At 41.5% G+C, this 18,409-nt stretch overlaps 1 pseudogene; it reads right to left on the bottom strand.

The window, feature by feature from the left end:
* Nucleotides 1-18,409, bottom strand: part of LOC122816296 — a 126,033-nt pseudogene that overhangs the window by 71,158 nt on the left and 36,466 nt on the right.

Genomic DNA, 18,409 nt, shown 5'->3' on the forward strand with positions numbered 1-18,409 from the left:
CCTATGGAGGTGGGTTTGTCTTTTGAGCCTTACCTGAAAAAGGCACTATGGGGGTGACAAGAGCCTTTGGCAGTATCCAAAAGGCCACAAGTGACAGGTGAAAGCCATCCCTAGCGAAGCATCATGTCTTGTCGAGCATGTCATCCCAGGCTGACAGGCATTGGACCTCCTTTCACTGACACCAATACTTAAGCCAATTGTTGTAATTGATCATCTTGTCTTCATATTGTGGCATCATGCTTGGTGAGGGTAGGATGATACTCAAGGTCATCAAGTTTGCATATACTACATGGTGGTAAATGCTGTTTAGCACTACCTTACATTGCTTAACACATGGCAATCATGCCTCAGGTGGTGCTGCTGGGCTGCCTATGTCAGATACACATACTACACTCCCTGCACATGTTTGAAAGCAGGTTGTGTCAACTTAGGCATCCCTTTCATTATATTTGGGAGTCAGAGAGAGGTATAATTTCCAGGGTTCCTACTGAGCCAGTGTATGTGCTATGCATTGCCTCTTTACCAAGGCCAAGGCATACTGGGCATGCCTCCTTCTGCCTACTGGGGCAGGCTCAGGTTGTTCCTCCTCTGAGTCACGCTCTGCCTGTGATGGCCTTGGCAATGGTGGGGGGCTGTTTGGTCCAGGCCTATGCTGGTCCTGCTGCAGCTGTTTTCACAGAATCATATTATGTAGCATGGCACATACCATGACAATTTGGGTACATGTAGTTGGTGAGTATTGCAAGGCTCCACCAGATGTGTCCAGGCACCGGAACCTTGACTTGAGCAACCCAAACACATGCTCGATTACATTTCGTGTTTGTGCGTGTGCCTCATTATGGCATTCCTGTTCAGGTGTGTGTGCATTTCTGATGGGTGTCATCAGCCACGGCTCCAGTGCATAGCCAGCATCCCCCACTAGGTGACCATGTGGGATGTCTCCATTGGCAAATGTCTGGTACAGCTGCGTCAGATGCCAGATATGGGAATCATGGTAGCTTCCAGGGCAGCCAGCACACACATTCATTATTATACCCTGGGCATCACACATGACCTGGCAGTTGTTGGAGGGGAAGCCCTTGTGGTTAATGTAGGCCCTACCCCGCTCACCGGCTTGTGCTTTGATGCATATATGCATGCAGTCTATTGCACCCACTACCTCAGGGTATTCTGCTATTTACTGGAAGAGACGCATATTGCTGGCCAATACCTCACGGGAATTGGGGAAATATACACGATCACCGACATGTGCTCTCATGGCATCCAGGAACTGGTGCAGTACCCTGGATGCTGATGCCTGTGATATCCCCATCATATCACCCGTTGGTCTCTGGAAGGTACCTGTTGCTAGTATTCTTAGGCCAACACATACCTTGGTTTCCACTGGGATGGGTTCCCCTCTGTTGGTTTTGTGTGTGAGGCGTGGCCTGCACAGCTCAACAATTTGCTGCAGGAGGTCTCTGTCCACTCTTTAGCGCTCCACTATCTCCAGTTCATGTAATCCCTGGTAGGTGACCCTGGGCCTGTACACTCTTCTCCGTCTCTTCACTGTGGGTTGTCCGGCAGCATTTGCATTGTCACCACCCTCAGCATGTTGCATATGTCGCCTTATAACAGCAATGGCAGCCCCTAGCATTTTTTGTCTGAGTGAAGCTTTTTCAGTTTTCACTTCTAGTAGCTTACTCCAGTGTTGCAGTGTCTGTTGAGAGAAACAAACTGCACTGTTGTTTGCAGAGTTTTAAGTGCTGGGCTGGGCTAGTGTTCTGCCTGTGTAATTGCCTGATTCCGATTGTTTGCACCTGCTAGCTCTACTAGTATTCCCTGGTAGCTTCCTACTATTTGTTGTGCTTCCTTTTTCCTTTCTGTTTCCTCAGGGGGGAGCGATGCACATACAAGCGCAAACATGCTCACAGCAGCTCACACGCACGCACACATGCTTAGATGGACTAATACTTGCTTATTCAGGTTAAAACGTGTGTACACCAGCGCAAACGCACTTACAGGTCTTTAAACAGCTTTATACATGCTTAATCCAGCTTAAATGTGCGCACTCACGCTTCCACGCGCGTACTCTGTCTTACTCGAGTTTACAGGCACGCACACGCATACCCGCTCAGCAAGAAACTTTGGTGTTATCCACAGTATACACCTTCCATTTCTTGGCTTTCCCTGGCCTACCTGTTGACACACCTCTTTCCATGATGTATAACTGACAACTAACACATACCACTCTGCTCCAATGAGCTTCACAACTTTCATACATACCCCCCCTTGTGATGTCACCTATCTCCTACTCTGTTACTCCCCATATCCTACTCCTACACTCCACTGACTGTGCTCATTTGCTATGTAAAAGTGCCATTCACTATCCTAACACTCATTTACATAGGATTGCCTACTAATGCTTGACTGCATGTCTTAGACTGGGCTTCTCCCCTTACCAACCCCTAATCGGTGGCCATGTTGTCTTCAGCCTGCTATTCCCTTACATTGTAATTTAACAATTTTCATAAGTTCCACGTTTGTGGCTTTTATTTTCTTATTTTATGGCTTTTATAGTGCACCCCGTTTGCACGACGCTGCGCTACGCTTAAAAATCAGAAATCGCCGAAAAAAAAAAGTATTTTTATTTTAATTTTGCATCTGGGAACATTTCCAATGGCCATATATTTGGCCATTGGCATGCTTCCTCAACCATATGCAACCTTTATTTGGAGATGACAGGGCTCCATTGTGCTATTTGCAGAATGGTACTCAGTTGTCAACTGAGTACATTTCTGCAACTAACACGGCTCCTACTCGGACAGGTTTGTGCTTCCTGGATTGCAAATTTACCTTATTTGCATGCCTTTCAGCTGCAAGTGAGGTAATTTGCATATCCCAGCACTATCCATGTAGGAGACGTTTTAGGAGCTCTCTTACACGCCCCTACAGGCTGTTCCTGGATCGCTCGTCGGACATGATGGCTGCATGGAGTCTTACTCTATTCGTACACTCAGTGCAAGCCATCGTGAATCCGGCCCTGTGTGTGTACTTGTCATCCTCCCAGTGTACATCCCCCACTGATGCCAGTGGTGAGGATTGAGGCTCCTAGATTACTGGTCCAGTAGTGGGTTATCACAATGACTACCTAACAGATGCTGAAGATCAGACCGTTCTGATCATCACTCCAAATAATACAGAGTATACAATCTGTCAAATTTGTAGCAAGCAGTTTGCTACAGTTTAAAAGAAAAAAAATAGTTTTTTTCCCCATGATAACATCTGAGGAAGAATGATTGAGGAAGAGCACAGAAACAGGACCTGATTGGCTCCTGCATTTCATGAGCCCCCAGGTACTTGATTGCAGACTTTTGTTTAATTGCCCCTTGGGTGAGTAGGGGCTGGGGTGGGGGAAGTAGAAACAGGATGTGGTTGGTTGGATAGCACCTGCATTCAGGAGTACCATCCACCAGATCTTGGACCTTTTTTTTTTTTTTTTTGCTCCTACATTGAAAAGCTGGGGCAGGAGGAAGGGGGTATGTACCTGGCTACCCTGCCTGATTGGTGTGCCAGTAGAAACAGTGGAGCAGGATGGTGTGGGAGGGTGGGGCATATGGACTGGGTAGCCAATTGGCTTCCTGCAGAAGTCCTTCTTTCTGCTCTAAACTTGAAAAGCATTTTCTTAACCAAACGTTCTCAAATTGAAAACAAACTTAGCATGAGAAACAGTAAACGTCTTTTCCCTTGAAACTCACATTTAGTAAAAATATATGTGGCAAAGCCATTACACTACAAGAGACATGCTGGGATTCATACTTAAATAGCATATAGTGAAGTACTCATTAGTGTCTATATGAAGGCTGCATGAACTTAAAAGAGAAATACTTAACTATTTAGCACCTTTGGTGACATCCTGGGACAGCCCAATGGGCAGAAGTGTCCCTTTTCAGGATCAGCCCATGAGTACAGTCTGGTAACTTGGTCAGAGTCACAGAGAAGAGAATGGAAGTCTGAGGGACTTAAATCATGTACTACGGGAATCTGCTCTTTAACAACTCATTGCCCTACCCATATGCACTCAGTGCTAGAGAAACTGTTGTAGCCCAAACACACTGAATTTCACATTTGTGTGTCTGTAAAAAAACAAGCTAAAATATAAATGTATTCATAGTTAAAATCTTAACATCAAACTCATAGAAATCCTTTTGTGCTTGGTGTTGTCAACGCTTGTGGATTTCTGGAGTTTGGCATAGCCTTACAGTGTTATCAAACTCATAGACTTGAGTTTATTCACAGCTAAATAATAAGCAGACTGCCAGCACTGAACAAAACAAGGAAAGTAAGGATCACATTCGAGGAACATAGCTCATAAGATAATGCTCCTGTTTAGTACAATCACTTTCCTTCCTTTACACCATAAGTACTCTGCTTTACAGCTTGCAGTCCAGGGATCATTATCGAAGAACCTAGCCCAAAAGTTCCAATTGCCCCAAAGCACCATTTGGTTAAGTGAGTTACTCAAAGACAGGGCATTAATATGAGGCAAATTCAGAGAAGCTAAGTAAAAATGGAGACTTCTCTAAATCATTTAAAAACCTATCAGAACAACAGACATGGGTTTTGTGAACCACATTAAACTATAAAACTCTAATGGTTAACATAGACTGTAATCATCCGTGATTTACCCAAAGAACAAAAAAGAAGTTATTGGAGATCTGACAGTTGGTAAGGAGGACTAAAGTTCTTGCCTCTGTTAGCTAAATTTTCAGGGTTTGAGTCTATGCAAGTCACTTATAGACAGTGTCCCCTAGCTGGAGTATTTTACACACAAACACACACATACACACCCTCCCCTCATTTTAGTCCTCCCGTTCATTCAATGTGTACTCTGATTTCCATTTGCACTGCAACACAAAGAAAAAAAGAAACATCCTGCTCACTCCCTTCAATACTGATTCCCTTTCTACTTGATTGAACCTGTGTTCATCACTCTGCTCAATCCAATATGATCCACAACACCATTCTGCTTCCTACCAGAGTTCAAATACAAATGATGAGCCAAGTCTGTCTTTCCCATTTTAACAGCTCCAATCTCATTGGCTCAAAGCATTTGCCAATGAAAGAGGAGCTGCTGCATGCCAAGCAGGAAACTGGTATCTTTTTAAGAGGTTCTCAGGTGTGGACTTTTGAGCAGGAAAACTTTTTTTTATGATGGAGATGTGGATTTTTGAGCAGGAAATTATATTGCCCAGGTTAGCAGAGATACTACTAATGGGTTGTATGCTAATTTACTGACTTCTGCTTAAGAAAGATGTCAAGACTATATTCCTGGGTAAATTCCTTCTTGTCAGTGATTTGTACAGTACAAGAGGTAGGCATATAACCCCTGTGACTACTACACGTCACTACAATGTTTGTTCTTTTTTAGTGGCACTAATGAATCAAACATCCAACTTCTAAACACTTATTTAACATTTGTTAACTGGGAAAGTCCGTCTTGGAACACAGCCAATTTTCAGCAGAGACCTGGGGAGAAATGCTCCAGCTGCATGTCTTTGAAAGTGGGAGGAAACCATAGCACTGAGAGGAAGCCCACACAAGCACAGGAAGGACATGCAGACTCCACACAGAAGGCACCCCAGCCAAGAATTGAACCAGAAAACCTCTTACTGCAAGGTGTCAACGCTACCACTGCGCCATCTGTAAATTAACAAACAATGAAATTCTTTAAAAGGAATAATATTCTGCAATACTAAGACATCCATATGTTTTCTGTTGTAGTATGAGGCCAGTATATTTCTAATGAAAATATGACATCAGTTTTCATTAATCACTTTATTAATCTATTAAATTATCTAGAATAAAACAATAAAGTATTGCTTAGTTAATGTAATAATAGATGATAACAATGCTACTTTCTCTTGAAATGAATATTCATTAGAGCCGTTCCTTTGAACTGTATATTTTCTTACATTTGTCATGCCTGAAATGACAGCAGCTGAATGAACTTCAGGGAATGCTCATGTCATGTACTTCATACAATTTGCTGGTCTTCCTGTCATAGCATTTGACACTGAAAATGGTTGTAATTCCATCAGAGTTGATACCACCCAGAACAAGCAGCACATCTTCTACCACACCAAATCCAAAGTTACTACGAGGGCTGATTATGTTGGAGATGGTATGCCAAGTACTAGTAAGGGGGTTGTAAACTTCTGCACTACAGAGCCCAATGGATCCATGAAAACCACCAATCTATAATGTACAAAGAGGAATAATGTTAATGCAGCAACTGACATCCATACAGGCAGCTTGTAAACTTGACAATGGCTTTATTATCCAGCTACTTGTTGGTGTGTTTCAGCTTTAGATCATTACTGTTGTATAATCTGTACACAATAAAATAAACAAAATCTACAAACACCAGTTAGCATTCTTTTCCTTTAAGTCTTCTGTTAATAACAGTACTACAATATTTAAATTATCTCCTTGAACTGTTTAGACATTTAGATACTTGTGTGTATCAAGTGATGTAACTGAATGGGGATTGAGGCCAAAATACAAGGACTGTTGGATGGTCACAGGTTAAGGACAGGGAAACATAAAAGTGAGGCTTGGGGTGTGGAATGAAATGAAACAGTTGCTAAACAGAGACATTTAGCCACTTTATTATAGCTTTGTTAAGGTTTTCATTTTTGTGATGCCTAGAGGTTAGTAAGGATGGGAGCACCATAAAATAATGAGGGGAAGAGGTAAGTAGTGGCAAATGAAATTTTAATTACATTGGTGAGAAAGTGTTTGGCTCTGTAATGTATCCCTAGCTTTTGGGGAGTTTTTGTAACAATGTTGTATATGCAGGTCAAATTTAAGATTATTATCCAGTATCATCCCTTATAATTTCTATGAGAAGTGACTTCAGTGGTTATATTATTAATAGAGAGGATTTTAAGTTTTCTTTCTTTATGAGAGAGGGATTTTTGGGAAAAAAGCAGTGAGTTTTTTTTTTTGATGGGTGAGTTGTTGTTGTGTCTTTCGGCTTTTCCTGGTTAGGGGTTGCCACAGGGGAACTCCTGTCTGCTAATGAGTGGCAGTAGAGTTTTATGTGCCGAGTTGCTGGCCCTGATGCACAACCTTCAACAAAGGTACGCCCATTCACGCATGTCTCCACACAGAAGATGCTCTAGCTGAGAATCGAACAGGACAATGTCTTACTGTGAGGCGACAATGCTACCACAGCACCAACACCACAGTTGCCCGTGAGTATAAATTAAAATTTCCTGAGTAATTTTCTTTGCAGATGAACCAGGTTGTCAGATGTGCAGATACGCATACAAGTGTGGAGTCATCTGGGTGTTGTAATAGGGAAGAAGCCTGTTGTGTGGATGTGTGGAGGGTGTTAGTGAGAATGTTAAACAGGAGAGGACCAAGGATAGAGCCTTGTGGTACAGCGGTGGTGACTGGGAGGTATAACTAAAATAACTAAAACTTATTTGATGCAAGAAACTTAATTTTCCCTAGTGTTGACTTTGTCTCACTGATTATCAGGACATAAAAGCACAAGACTATGTGAGGATACACACAGAAGAAACCTTGTGAAATGCTAAGTCTACTAGAGGAGTACATCTATCTTACGTACAGTTAGTTACCTCTTCTCTACCTAACATTTGTCCCAAGCAATTTTCTACCCCTGCATTTGTATCTATTTTTATTTACTTATTTCAGTTTGTTGGCTGGGATAGAGCAGTGATCATACAGGATCATTTTCACTCCAGTGATCCTCCTACAGTGTATGGCTTCCTACTATACACATACTGAAACAATATTTTTCTTAACTCTTAAAATCAACTGCCTTTTCTGTCCTTTGTCATTTCTCTTCAGATCCTGTTTAGTAGGTAATCTCCTAACAGAATGATGAACCCAGACTGTAGCTCACATTCCTTTCTGTCTTTCAATGTTTATCTCTCTGGTACTCAGAAACTTTTACTCGTATTCTAGTTTTGAAGTTCCTTGACTGTTTTGTTAACATTCAACCATCGACACACATGCACACACAACGCACACACACACACACACACACACACACACACACACACACACACACACACACACACACACACACACACACACACACACACACACACTACTGGAGACAGCACTCCGATGTAAATTTGCCAGTGTTTTGTATAATGAGATGGTGCCACTGACATCTGTTTAATCAGCTCACTGTGCTACATATTCTGAGGTCCAGTTACCCTTTATCACATCCCTCTCATACTGCCCTGCTGTGATTTAGCCTAGTTGTGAACATATTCATTATAGTTCTCTTCTGTACATTACCCATATTGTTTACTTTCCCCACAAAACACACTCTTCACATTTTCTATCCGTTTTATCGTAAGCAGCATCTTCATCGTGCATAATGAAATAATTTTTTTTCATCCTCACTGGCTAATCAAGGAGACATCTCCACTGACCCCATTATACCTGCCCGCAAATCTCACTACATGGCCGTTAGGTGCTCATGCATTATGAGGGATTTACTTTTGAGAGAGCTCCTGCTCTGAGGAGGCCCTGACTTTGTGTGTAGGCTCTCATGGGTGTGGGTTATGCCAAGCAAGAGGGTGAGGTGGTATAAATTCCCACATTTTGTTCTGAGATCATTCTGTGGGCTGGATGGGCAGCAGGCAGGTCATGCCAAGCATATCCCTCACTTTTAGCCATAGGGAGGTCATGTTTATCTCTACCCCCTCAGCCTTGCAGTTTAGCATCAACTGCTTTGTGTCCCAGGTCTCCAGTAGGTCTCATTGGATGGTGTCCAACGCAATCTCTCCTTTCCCAGGACAGGCACACCCATATTACCTGTTATTCTGTCAGGAACTGGAGAAAGTCTGCACAATAATCAAGCCTTTATTACTCTATGTCACATTTAAAAAAAAATTATTGTTAAAGGATTCCCATTCTAAACAGCTTCTTTTCAGTCAGTTGCTTTTTCTTCATTACAGATAATTATTTTTTTTGAATTTCATATACTAGTAGAATGCAGAAGAGCAAAGAAAAACATTTTCCTGCCATATTTTCTTATTTTATCTTATTTTGCATAAATACATTGTCCATATGTGATCACTCCCACCCCACTTTGCCTGCTTCTCATTGTGCAGTCAAGGTCCACTGGTTGGTTTCTGGATCATATATTTCAGCTTAATTCCCAGTGAAGCCTCCACATATATATACCTGCATTAACAAAAAAAAAAAATCAGACATTTGGCAGACTGTTTGCTAGCAATTACTAACTGCAATTAGTTCAGGCATGACACTAACAAAGACAGATTCTGGTAATAGCAGCCTCCATCTGATGCTCAGTTAGCCTTTGCAGTCTTTGTAGTGATTATTTACAAGGAAGTAAAGACACATGCACACTGATTTTAATAAACACACAGTTTAAATTTCAGAAAACATGTTCACAGTAAGAAAACCATTAAAGGTCTGTTGGTGGACAGTAGTCTCTCCTTTGATAATTACATTGCCACAGTGGTCAGGAAATCCTTCTACGTGGCACACCTCATCACAAAAGGTTTCTCATCCAGAAAAAAAGAGGTCATTGTCCCCTCTACTCATCACTCATTAGACCCATTATAGAGTACAGCACCCCTTTTGGTATGTACTTCACAAGACATCTATAACAACTGGAGAGGCCATAGAAATACCTCACAAAGAGGATTACTGGCCTAAAACAGATACCCTATGCAGACCGTCTCAAAAAACTCCAACTTTACTCCATCGCATATCGCCTCCTCAGAGGCGATCTCTACCTAACATACAAAGCTATGTCAAACCCAGAGCTGTTGGACATGCTCCACTTAAAGAAATCCCAATCTCTCTGAACTACACTCTGTAGGGACCTAAACCTTGTCACCACAATAAACAGAACATGCTGGAGGGATATATTCTTGTCCTAGAGACTGCGCATACTCTGGAACAGACTACCTATCTATGTCAAACAGAGATCCTCATTAGCACTCTTCAAGAAAAATCTTGATGATTAGATGGGAAATAGGAATTTATCCCGGGGATCACTTCTGTGGCTCTGCTCGACAGGGGTACAGGAAAATAATTTTCTTGGGAGGCGAAAGCCAGGGTACCTTTTTGGCTAGGCTTATATAGGCCCTAGGGCCAATAGCCTAGTACCTACCTATGAACCTATGAGTCTGTTGTGACAAAGGCCCTAGTTTTTTAATGAAGTTTTTGCGCACATTGTCTATTATTATTATTATGATTATGATTAATAAAATGATACTTTCCTTTTCAGCTAATATTGCCCTAACCCTGCTAACTCAGGTGCAGGAGTGAGGGGGAGCTTCTGCTTATCTGGTTACTCAGTGGGTGCAAAGTCCAGAAGCTCATCCTAAATGGTCACCAACTATCCAGAGGACACACACACAAGCACACACAGACAATTTAAAGATCACCAATTCATTTATGTCATAGCTTTATAATGGAGGAAATTTGAGCATCCAGGAGTAATATGTGAGCAAAGGGAAGTCATAAATACTCCATAGAGAAGGCACCCCAAGTAAGAACCAAACTGGCGACTCAAGCATTATTATGCTGCAGTGTTAGCCACCAGACTGGTATACTGCCATAACTGAACAATACAGCTGCAGTTTTCTAACTTGTAAATTAGAAAACTAATTTACAATTCAAAAGAGCATTTTTTGATTCTACTCCAGAATTGCTGCTAAATATACAAACTCATTAATGTGCTACATTAAACAAATGTATTCATCACCCAGATCTGGGTTTCATGCATACATCCTCTACTTTGACACTGTGTCTGAGCAAGTCATCAAGCCAGATGAAAAATCCTGGACTACCTCTTAACTCTTCCTTAATGGAGATTAGCATGTTTGAAAAACTAAACAATGTTCTTTATAGTAGATTTGCATTTCTTATATTAAAGTTTGGTATTCTGCATTATTTTCTGTCTTGACATTTTCTTCTTGCACTCCCATCTCACACATGCATAGTGTATCTTTCCTAAACAATAAATGAAACACACTCATAAACACCAAGATCAAAGCAGTTTAATTAAAATATGTCCTTCAGATGAGATGTTAACCAAGGTTTCATCTGTTTGTGTTGGTGGTAGTTCAGGTGGTTGTAGAAGAGGCCACAGCACCCACTGAAAAGAAAAGAAAAGAAGTTGCCCAGTGTCGTGGACAAATGTCCCCTAGTAATATAAATACCACCATGTGCCTCCCCTGAGAAGAGGCTAGTAGCGTAGTGGAACTAACCCAGTCAACAAAGGATAAATACAATAAATATATAAATTAAAATAAATTGGAATTTTCATTAGACAAATATTGTAAAACAGCTATGTTGTATGCCGATGTGGGTGAGTGTGATATATACTTATTAATTTCCTAAACATAAGAATGAATAAGAAGAATTTTGACTCATCACATAGTTATTTACCTTTCTGTTTAAAGTTGTGGCACTTGTATCACTCCTCTGATCACTCACTGGAAAAATCAAAATCACAGGATCATATTGCTCTGCTGGACTGAGGTAGTCATAACCATCGAATCCCCCCATGGCATAAATGAAGTTACCCAATACAGTCACACTAACAAAGCTGTGCTTTGAATACATGGGAGCAACTTTCTGCCATGACATTTTAACAAGATCAAACTGTCTTACACTACTAAGGTAATCCACACCATTGTACCCACCAATAATATACATGCATCTATTTAGGTATGCTGTACCATGGTGTGCACAAGGCCTTTCTTCTTCACAGGTGACATCCACCCACATGTCAGCATGTGTATCATATGCTTCAAAGGCATTATTTGGGGTATTTCCATTCATTCCACCAAAAGCAAAGAGGATGCCTTTTGGAAGTCTAGGCCTAGTTAGTGGGTTTGTGAAATATTGATCATAACACCCATTCAAGTTGAAGTCACTGATGGCTTTGAGGACATTTTCAATAATAGCCTTGTAGTTATCATTTTTTCACATATTGTGATTTTTGACATTGTTTACAAAACATTCTTCATCCATTAATGCCAGTCATACCTAATATAATAATGATAAAAATGGCTGAAAGACTTTTTTTTTTTTTTTTTTTACACTTACTGACAAACAAAAATCTGTACTGTTGCTGCTTGTGTAACACTGCCAGCCCAGCTGTCTGGAATTTTGTAAATGGTCATGTGTCATCTGTGAATATCAACATGATTCATATGCTTGTCTTACAAATGTAAGAGAAAAAGAAGTTATGTACTCCCCATAATGTTCCATGTGTGTTGTCCATCTTCACCTTCATTCTTACTAGGTTGGGTTCAGATCGATCTGTCTCGGCCTTTATATTCAAGCTCAAGGCCTTCTGCCAGCTCGTGGCTAAACCCTATCCCAGCATGCACTAGTACCTTCCCCAGATCTTGTTTGCCTTTATAATAAGGGTATGAGTGTATCACAGAAAGAACCAGAGTCAGATGAAGAAGGTCAGAGATTAAGGTAATCCAATTATATAGACTCGGTCTTTCAGGAGTAAAGAAGGGTGGGGAGAAGGAGGGTGAGATGTAAGAATGAAGGCGAAGATGGACAATACACATGGAACATTATGGTGAATACATAACTTTGTTATGTGATGTTGTCCTAGCTCACCTTCATTCTTATTAGGTTGGGACAGCATCCCGTAGCACCTAGTGTCTTAGTTGGCTCAAGGGAAATATTCCTCATAATCGTCAAACTAAAAGAGGCCCTATTCCTGGAGGCCAAATTGACTTTGTAATGAGTGCTAATTGTATGTGGTTTTGCAGGTCTATATTGAATGTCCGAACATTTAAAATTTCAAGTGTCGACACCAGTGCGATCTCGGAGTTGGTATAATTAAAGCGGGGGATGTGGGGGGTTCAGTAGGTGTTTTGTGAAGTTTAATTTTTTTTATCAGATATTCGAACTTCTAAAAGTTCAATCATATGGTGTCGACCATATGACAGTCGAATTTTCAAAAGTGTTATTATCTAATAAAGACCCTGGTTTTGCCCATGTTGCTGCAGCACAAATGGTATCAACTGGTAATTTAGATAGAAATGCTGAAGAGGTTGCAATGGCTCTTATAGAATGGGCTTTAACTCTTCTGGGGAGATCTTTATTCTCAGACTTATAGCTAAAGGTTATGCAATTTGAAAGCCATTTTGAAAATGTTACCTTAGAGACAGGGGTACCTTTCTTTGAGTCTGAAAAAGAAATAAATAGCTGGTCAGATTTTTGGAATTCTGTAGTTCTGCATAAGTAAAAACATAACTGTCTATGCACATCCAGTTGATGTAATATGTATTCTGCCCTGTTCTTGTAATTTGGGAAGAAGACTGGTAGTTCTATAGAATGGTTCAAATTTGACTCTGAAGATACTTTGGGCAAAAAGTAAGGGTTTGTTCATAAGGATACCCTGTCCCTATGGAAAAGCAAGTATGGGGGCTTTATAGATAAGGCTTGAAACTCTGGCACTCTTCTAGTGGAGGTGATTGCTACCAAGAGAATGGTTTTCCAGGTCAAAAATTTCAGTTTGCAAGACGATGCTGGTTCAAAAGGGGGAAAATTAAATGAGATAGGATGAAATTTACATCCCATGTTGGAGGATCTCTGATAGGTGGTCTTAATAACAGAGTATCTTTAAGAAAGTCTTTGCGTAGTTTATGAGACATAATGTTGGAGCCCAATTCACCCAGATGAAAATTGGAGATCACTGCTAGCTGGACTCTGGTGGTAGCTGCAGCTGCACCTTCATTGAAAAGTTTTGCTAGAAATTCTAGAATGGAACTGACTGGGGCTGAATAGTGGTCAATCTGGTTATGAGAAGCCCATAAGGAGAATCTTTTCTATTTGCTTCTATATATCTTTCTTGTTGAAGCTTTATGAGAAGAAATTAGAATATGTTTAACTGAAGAAGAGAGGTTTGGAAACCTGGCTATTGTTGGAATCTGAGCATCCAAGCCATCAGTTTAAGGGTCTGAAGGGATGGATGGAACGTTCCCGATGCATGAGTCAAAAGGTCTGGAACCAGGTTCAGAATCCAAGGCTCCTCCTGAAGATGAGGCCACAGGAAGGAGAACCAGATTTGATGAGGCCAGTATGGGTCGATTAATATCAAGTCCCTTCCCAAGCAATTGGCTTTCTGAAGTACTTTGGGAATTAGTGGAAAAGGAGGAAAAGCATATAGGAGTCCCAAGGGCCAATCGTGAACAAGTGCATACCTTAGCGACTCCCCAGGAGGGGGATAAGGGCAAAGTAGCTGCTGCATTTGGCATTTAAGGATGTCGCAAAAAGGTTGCAGTAAGGCTATTTCCTGTTTTAGGGACCACTCATGAGGCATCAGAATTGCTCTGCTGAGTCTGTCTGCTATCATGTTGGATTTCCCTGGGATGTGTGTTGCTATCAGAAAATGTTGGGAGGAGGTCGCCCACTGCTATACTCTCAGGGCCTCTTGACAAAGTGGGTAAGATCTGGTTCCTCCTTGTTTGTTTATGTACCATACAACTGGTATGCTGTATGTCTATATTGCAATAGTTCCCAGTGGAAGAGAGTCCTGGAAAGCTTACAACACTAGAAGCACCTCTCTCATCTCTGGGACATTGATGTGCAAGTGGGCCTCATGATCCTGCCAGGTGCCTTGGACTGTCTTTCCCAGATAATGCCTCCCCTATCTGAGAGGTGTCTGTGGTCACTGTGGCCAGTGGTTGGGGGAGTACAAATGGTCAACCTAGATTCACTTGAGTGGAGTAAAGCCACCAACAAAGGTTCTTCTTGCAAGTTTCTGTTATTATTTTGTGAGACATTGGTAGGCCTTGCATGGACCACTGAGTGGAAAGCAACCACTGGAGAATTGTCATGTGCAGATGTGCTAGGGGGATCAGAACTATTGCTACTGCCATAATTCCCAGGGCTTTTAGAACCATCCTTGCTTGAACTTTTTTCTTTCTTAAAAAGTATGAAACTTGGTGTCTTAAAGCTTGAATTCTTTCTGGAGGGAGTCTGGCCATCATGTTTGTTGAGTTTAATTCTGCCCCTATGAAAACCACATGCTGAGAAGGCACTAAGGCAGATTTTTTGTAGTTTATTGTAATCCCTGGGTGACAGCAGAGTTGCAAGGTTGTGTCTCTTGTTTTTATTAGTAGATGCTTGGTCATGGTGGTTAGGAGCCAGTCATCTAAATATGGAAACACCCTGAATCCTAGACGTCTCAAGTGAGCTGTGACTACTGCCATACATTAGGTGAACACTCTGGGGGCTGTAGTGAGGCCAAAGGGCAGAGCTCAAAACTGGTAGTGACTGGCTTCCAGCCAGAAGCACAGGTGTCTCTTGGATCGCTTGTCCATTTTTATGTAGTAGTACACATCCTGGAGCTCTATAGTGCACATCCAATCATCTTGTCCCAGAAATGGGGGTATTGACTGCAGTGTTACCATCCGGAACTTGGTCTTTCTTACTGATTTGTTTAAATTGCTGAGATTCATAACTGGTCTCCAGTCCCTGTTTTCTTTGGACCTAAAAGGAATCTTGAGTAAGTTCTGGATCCTATTTGGTCTGTGGGGACTGTTTGGATGACTCTTTTGTTTAGCAACATTTGAATTTCTAAATTTGCTTGTTCCTTTTGACTAGGTGGAAAGTCCGGAACCTTTTTTATCTTTGGAATGGAAAGAGAAAGAGGTATGGTGTAACCTCTGAATATGATGCTTTGTACCCATTTGTCTTTTGTTATTTGTTGCCAGGCTTCTGGGTACAAAGATAAGTGACTCCCAACTGCCTCCAGAGCTGGACAGACAGCCCTCCATTCCAGAGTGCTAAAAGGGCTTACCAAAGAAAGAATCTCTGTCTCCCTGATTTTGTTCAAAAATGGATTATGTTATTGCGTGTTGATAAAGCACCTGGTTTGAATAATATGGTCTCCATTAAACCTTTTCTGAAAGCGAGACAGTTAAGACACTAGTTTTAGTTTATATATGCTGTGATGTTTTTAAAATTAAGTATGTCTTTAAATAATTTAATTGTTTTAATTGAAGTAATTAATGTTAATTGTTATACTATTTAATGTGGTTGTTTTAAGTCATTTTTATTTAAGTATGATGAAGAGGTGAACCCTTGAAAGAGTTTACTTACAATAAATTGGGTATTCTGCTGTGTTACATCCAGTTCTACGGTGTTTTTTCTCATTTGCTTCTTTTTGCTCTGGCTGTTTTATTGCCTGAGACCATATTTGTTGTTTATATTCGATGTGATAAATTTTTTTGGCCTCCTAGGAACAGGTTTCACTGAATATAGGGACTCCCACACCTTCTGAGAAACTAGGCCCATAAGTTCATTGAAAGGTGAAGACACCCAAGAGGTGGAAGGGTGAGATCCAAAGACCTTCAGGTATACAGACTCCTGCATTGAAGGGTTTTTGGACTTCCAGCTGCCTCTCTCCTTTAGCATTTCCAGGATGTCTTCAAAGGAGACATCATCAGGAGGTGACTGTGGGGACCCTTCAGCTTCATTGAGGTCTTTATCAGAAGTGACAGACTCCTCTTAGGAGTCTAAATGCTTACTCTTGCAAAGTCTCTTCTGACAGATCTCCTGGGAGGGGTACTCTGGGGAGGTTTCAGAAGAGTGGGGGGGGGTGCCCTGTGGGGCCTCCTGAGGCTTAGGATCCCTGTGTCCCTGTGAATGCAGGGGTATAGGTTCATAGGTTCATACTAGGCTATCTGCCCTAGGGCATTTATAAGCCTAGCCAGAGTGTGTTTGGCTTTCACTACCCATTTTAAATTAATTTTGCTATGCCCTTTTTTGAGGTTAGTATACTGTTAGTATAGAGGCAGACACCAGTGTTTTTGGGGGTAGAACATCCAAAGATGACAGTGGAGTCATCTGTAGAGACAGCACTCTCCTCATTACCTCAAAAGTCCCCCCATCCCTGATCTAAGGATATCCTTGGATCAGAAGAAGCTGAGAGATCCCCTGCAACCAAAGATGATGGGCCTGAAGCGGAGATAGTTGCCAAGCTCAACCGAGCTGAGGCCCCAAGAGGCAAAGCGAGATCTGTCAACTGTCCGATCCGACTCACCTCCCTGGATGCGACAGGAGAAGCTCGGCTCCTAGACTCCTCCAGCTCTGATGGAGCAGAGGATGTTAGAGTCATGGTCAGATTTGCAGATCCCATAGTAAGTCTCAGATCCAAGGGTTCCACTATGATCAGCTCTGGATTTCCTGACTCCAAAGCTAGGGGTTGGATCAGAGGAGGAATTGGAGCAGAACAGTTGGATGTGGTAGGGTCTGAAGCCCTTGGGATCAGATCCAACAACAACTTGGTCAGCGTTGGTGTCCTCAACAGCCTCTGTACCACCTGATCCACGTCATTATCTGAATGACTCCTGGAAGATCGAGCCAAGGAGGTTAGAGACTTAGACCATTGTAGAATTGGCAATCTGAGCACAGGGGAGAATGGCTCCAAGGCTGGAGACTGGCTCTCTATCTCAAACTCATCCAGCACCAAGGCAGATGGAGTCAGAGCTGGGGATGATTTGTCGGATCTGATAAGCTTCGGATCCGCTGTGGATATTTTTGGCATCTTTCTTGATGGTTCCAATAAAGTGGAAGAGGAAGATCTCTTCCTGGACTTGTCAGATTTGTCAGATTGGGAGGTGAGAGACTTGTCAGACTTGGATAAACTTGGACCTTCTTCTAAAGCCTCTGGAAAAGGGGGATTTTAATAGTCCTTTCAATATTAATTTGTTCTACCTCTCCAGGAGTGCTCTGTGATTAAAAGCATGACAGATAGAGCATGACTCCTGGAGATGGATGCGTCTATCACTTAAGGCATTTTCTTTCCACAGCCTTCACATTTTTTGAAACCCATTGATTTTGAATCCTTGTTAGATATTTTAACACAGAAAAACAGGAAATTAATTAGATAGAAAAACAGAAATAACAACTTTTTTAAAAAAAGCTAGACACTCTAAAGTAAAAAGGGTCAAGTTTTGGAAAGAAGGGAAAATAGAGGAAAGCACAGCCCTCTATCTTAAATGGGCAATGCCCGGAAGACAAAAAAAGGTTAGTGAATGCCTTCTAACTTAAATGGGCTAAGAAGAAAACAGTTCTCTAACTGAAACAAACTGTATTTAAAAGGATTCTGGAAAAAAAAACAAGGACTAACCTCTAACTTAAAGGGGCTATTATACTGTAAAAAGGAAGCTGGAAAGGGGACAACAAGGCTGAAATGAAAGATGATGGTCAACAGCAAAAACCATAGCCACAAAAGTGGAAAAAAGAGTTACACACTAAGTAATGACAATATAAGGTTAAATAACATTCTAAAGATTGAACAAGAAATAAAGGTAATACTTATCCAGAGCTAGCAGATGAGCACTCAGTCTTGTTTAATGGCAAA

This window comes from Protopterus annectens, chromosome 12.part0 (genome assembly GCF_019279795.1).
Source record: "Protopterus annectens isolate FY-2018-M chromosome 12.part0, PAN1.0, whole genome shotgun sequence".
NCBI lineage: Eukaryota > Metazoa > Chordata > Ceratodontiformes > Protopteridae > Protopterus > Protopterus annectens.